General features: G+C 50.7%; 1 non-coding gene across 1 annotated transcript; it reads left to right on the forward strand.

Annotated features, from left to right (window-relative positions):
• Positions 1–4,781: 4,781 nt before the first annotated feature.
• On the forward strand, positions 4,782–4,936 carry LOC143175522 (5.8S ribosomal RNA). Its single transcript, XR_013000277.1, has one exon. It is a non-coding gene; the product is annotated as a 5.8S ribosomal RNA (ribosomal RNA).
• The last annotated feature ends 64 nt before the right edge of the window (positions 4,937–5,000 follow it).

The following is a 5,000-nucleotide window of genomic DNA, read 5'->3' on the forward strand; positions in this document are numbered from 1 at the left end:
GGAGAGTAAAACGCGAATTAATACTATGAAAACTTACGTCTCTCGACGATGGGACGATCCACGCGAAGAGTTGTTTACGTGCACGCGTATGGTGCGATTGCGTCGATTCGCTTTTCTGTACGGGGAGAAATAGAACGTTGAGTTGACTTATCGGGTCTTCGTTGGAATTACCGTCGCTGGCATTGTAAACTCCAGATGACCTTGTGATTCCTTCGTCGGGCACTGGTAAAGGGTGGCGATGATGCGTTCTATAATAGAAATACCCGTCGTAGCGTTTCTTCCGAGTCAACCCGCTCACGAAACTCTCTCTCTCGTCGTGGAATCCCCGCGTCGGAGAGTAAAACGCCGAAGGCTTACTATGAAACTTACGTCTCTCGACGATGGGACGATCCACGCGAAGAGTTGTTACGTGCACGCGTATGGTGCGATTGCGTCGATTCGCTTTTCTGTACGGGGAGTAATAGAACGTTGAGTTGACTTATCGGGTCTTCGTTGGAATTACCGTCGCTGGCATTGTAAACTCCAGATGACCTTGTGATTCCTTCGTCGGGCACTGGTAAAGGGTGGCGATGATGCGTTCTATAATAGAAATACCCGTCGTAGCGTTTCTTCCGAGTCAACCCGCTCACGAAACTCTCTCTCGTCGTGGAATCCCCGCGTCGGAGAGTAAAACGCGAATTCATAGTATGGAAACTTACGTCTCTCGACGATGGGACGATCCACGCGAAGAGTTGTTACGTGCACGCGTATGGTGCGATTGCGTCGATTCGCTTTTCTGTACGGGGAGCAATAGAACGTTGAGTTGACTTATCGGGTCTTCGTTGGAATTACGGTCGCTGGCATTGTAAACTCCAGATGACCTTGTGATTCCTTCGTCGGGCACTGGTAAAGGGTGGCGATGATGCGTTCTATAATAGAAATACCCGTCGTAGCGTTTCTTCCGAGTCAACCCGCTCACGAAACTCTCTCTCGTCGTGGAATCCCCGCGTCGGAGAGTAAAACGCGAATTCATAGTATGGAAACTTACGTCTCTCGACGATGGGACGATCCACGCGAAGAGTTGTTACGTGCACGCGTATGGTGCGATTGCGTCGATTCGCTTTTCTGTACGGGGAGCAATAGAACGTTGAGTTGACTTATCGGGTCTTCGTTGGAATTACCGTCGCTGGCATTGTAAACTCCAGATGACCTTGTGATTCCTTCGTCGGGCACTGGTAAAGGGTGGCGATGATGCGTTCTATAATAGAAATACCCGTCGTAGCGTTTCTTCCGAGTCAACCCGCTCACGAAACTCTCTCTCGTCGTGGAATCCCCGCGTCGGAGGGTAAAACGCGATATATAATAGTATATGCCAGTGGTTCGCGCGCGTCGTCTCTGAGATACGCGGTCGACAGAGTTCCGAAAACACGTGATGTGCCACGATTTCCGTGCGTCTTACATCTTTCGACGATGGGACGATCCACGCGAAGAGAACGTTCGTGCTTGCGTGAGGTGCAACAGCGTCGATTCGCTTTTCTGTACGGGGAGAAATAGAACGTTGAGTTGACTTATCGGGTCTTCGTTGGAATTACCGTCGCTGGCATTGTAAACTCCAGATGACCTTGTGATTCCTTCGTCGGGCACTGGTAAAGGGTGGCGATGATTCGTTCTATAATAGTAATACCCGTCGTAGCGTTTCGACCGATGTCACCCGCCACGAAAGTCTCTCTCGACGTGGAAACCCCGCGCCGAAGAGTAAACGCGAAGGCTTACCATACGAAAGAAAACGGTATTATACGCCTGTGGTATGTGCGTCTCGGCTCTGTGATACGCGATCGGCAGAGTTACAAAAAAACGTTGATGGGCCACGATTTCCGTGCGTCTTACATCTTTCGACGATGGGACGATCCACGCGAAGAGTAGTTACGTGCTCGCGCGAGGTGCGATAGCGTCGATTCGCTTTTCTGTACGGGGAGAAATAGAACGATGAGTTGACTTATCGGGTCTTCGTTGGAATTACCGTCGCTGGCATTGTGAACTCCAGATGACCTTGTGATTCCTTCGTCGGGCACTGGTAAAGGGTGGCGATGATTCGTTCTATAATAGAAATACCCGTCGTAGCGATTCGGCCGAGTCACCCGCCACGAAACTCTCTCTCGTCGTGGAATCCCCATGTCGGAGAGTAAAACGCGAAGGCTAACTATATATAAGAAATATATAGTATTATTTATGCCTGTGGTTCTCCGTTTGCCCTACTCTCAGATACGCGACTCGGAGAGTTACGAATAATCGTGATGGACCACGATTTCTGTACGTCTTACATCTTTCGACGATGGGACGATCCACGCGAAGAGATCATTCCTGCTTGCGTGAGGTGCGATAGCGCCGATTCGCTTTTCTGTACGGGGAGAAATAGAACGATGAGTTGACTTATCGGGTCTTCGTTGGAATTACCGTCGCTGGCATTGTAAACTCCAGATGACCTTGTGATTCCTTCGTCGGGCACTGGTAAAGGGTGGCGATGATTCGTTCTATAATAGAAATACCCGTCGTAGCGATTCGGCCGTGTCACCCGCCACGAAAATCTCTCTCGTCGTGGAATCCCCGCGTCGTAGAGTAAACGCGAAGGCTTGCTATAGAAGACTATAGTTTATACGCCTGTGGTTCACCGGTTGCCTGCTCTCCGGGGTACGCGATCGCGCAGGAGTTACGGAAGAACTTGATGGGCCACGATCTCCAAGCGGCTATATCTTTCGACGATGGGACGATTCACGCGAAGAGAACGTTCGTGCATGCGTGAGGTGCGATAGCGTTGATTCGCTTGTCTGTACGGGGAGAAATAGAACGATGAGTTGACTTATCGGGTCTTCGTTGGAATTACCGTCGCTGGCATTGTAAACTCCAGATGACCTTGTGATTCCTTCGTCGGGCACTGGTAAAGGGTGGCGATGATTCGTTCTATAATAGAAATACCCGTCGTAGCGTTTCGACCGATGTCACCCGCCACGAAATTCTCTCTCGTCGTGGAATCCCCGCGTCGGAGAGTAACCGCCGAAGGCTTGCTATAGAAGACTATAGTTTATACGCCTGTGGTTCACCGGTTGCCGGCTCTCCGGGGCACGCGATCGCGCGAAGGTTACGGAGGGACGTGAAGCGCCCGAGCAATGAAACGTCCGCAGGAGGAAACGAGCAACCGCCGAACATTGTTTCGCGACGTTTCCATAATGTATTGTCGTTTCGCTCGCATCCCGCTTCTTTCCCCTAGTTTCCTCGACGCGTAGTTTCGCAGCCTTAGTGGACGAATCATTCTCGATTCGAGGAAAGATATGCAGTGGGGCGTGCAATGAGCCCGCCAGAGACCACGATCTCCAATGCGTCTTTACATCTTTCGACGATGGGATGATCCACGCGAAGAGAACGTTCGTGCTTGCGCGAGGTGCGTTAGCGTCGATTCGCTTTTCTGTACGGGGAGAAATAGAACGATGAGTTGACTTATCGGGTCTTCGTTGGAATTACCGTCGCTGGCATTGTAAACTCCAGATGACCTTGTGATTCCTTCGTCGGGCACTGGTAAAGGGTGGCGATGATTCGTTCTATAATAGAAATACCCGTCGTAGCGATTCGGCCGAGTCACCCGCCACGAAACTGTCTCTCTTTCGTCGTGGAAACCCCGCGTCGGAGAGTAAAACGCGCGAAGGCTGTGACTGTAACATATATATATACAGTATACAATGCCTGTGGTTTTTGCGCGTGTCGGCTCTTCGGTATACGCGATCGGCCAGAGTTACGGAGGGACGGTGAAGCGCACGAGAAATTGAAACGGCCGCACGATTGGAACCGAGCAACCGTCGAACATTGTTTCGCGACGTTTCCATAATGCGTTTTCGTTTCGCTCGCATACCGCTTCTTTTCCCCTAGTCTCTGAGACGCGTTTTCGAGCCGTTCTTCTACTATCGATTCTCGTAGAGAGAAGGGACCGGGTAGTCTGGAAGTGGAACCCGCATCTTGCGTGTACCGTACACGGAATTGAGAGGACCGGCCGTGAAGCTCGTTTTAAAGCCGTGCGTCTGACACCCAACTCTTGCGCGCCAATTTCGCGGCAAGAGATAATATGGGACGAATGACCGGCAAAGAGCCAGCTGTGAAGTCTGTTTTTTTAATCGAATCCGTGGACGTGTGTCTGCCGTAGCGTCGCTCGTCGTGTTCGTTCATGGTCGTTCCGAGAGAAAGAACGAAAGCGGTAACGAAGGGACCGGCCGTGAAGCTCGTTTTAAAGCCGCGCGTCTGACACCCAACTCTTGCGCGCCAATTTCGCGGCAAGAGATAACATGGGACGAATGACCGGCAAAGAGCCAGCTGTGAAGTCTTTTTTCATTATTTGCTTTCAATCGATCGATCGGTACGATTCGTGCAACGTTTCGCGCGATGCGACGCGAAAACATGCGCGCAACAATAGATGCGTCTGATCGGAAGAACGCGAGGGTCGACTGCACGCGATGGATTCAGTATCGGGTAGGATACAAAATATATCCCCGTCGTTTCCACGCGTGCGAGTCTTCTGCGTCTTTCGCGGGTTTTTGAATGCACTATACGCCCGGAACGTCGAGAAATATATACATATTACTTGAACGTTTTTCGTCTCGAAAGGCTTCGGTGTCGTCTCCAAGGCGACGCCTGAATCTCCTTCGCGCGCTGGTCGGAGATTCAGGTATCAACTTTTATCTTCTCTTTGAAAGAAGAGAGATATTAGGTCGAACAAATGAGAATAAAATTATATATGTGAAATATAAAATTTATACGATTACCCTGAACGGTGGATCACTTGGCTCGTGGGTCGATGAAGAACGCAGCTAATTGCGCGTCAACGTGTGAACTGCAGGACACATGAACATCGACATTTCGAACGCACATTGCGGTCCACGGATACAATTCCTGGACCACGCCTGGCTGAGGGTCGTTTACGTACCATACACTGCTTGCGTAGCTCTGTCAAATCCCCGCCGTCGTTCACCTCTTCGGAT

This window comes from Nomia melanderi, unplaced genomic scaffold, assembly GCF_051020985.1.
Source record: "Nomia melanderi isolate GNS246 unplaced genomic scaffold, iyNomMela1 scaffold0098, whole genome shotgun sequence".
Classification (NCBI taxonomy): domain Eukaryota; kingdom Metazoa; phylum Arthropoda; class Insecta; order Hymenoptera; family Halictidae; genus Nomia; species Nomia melanderi.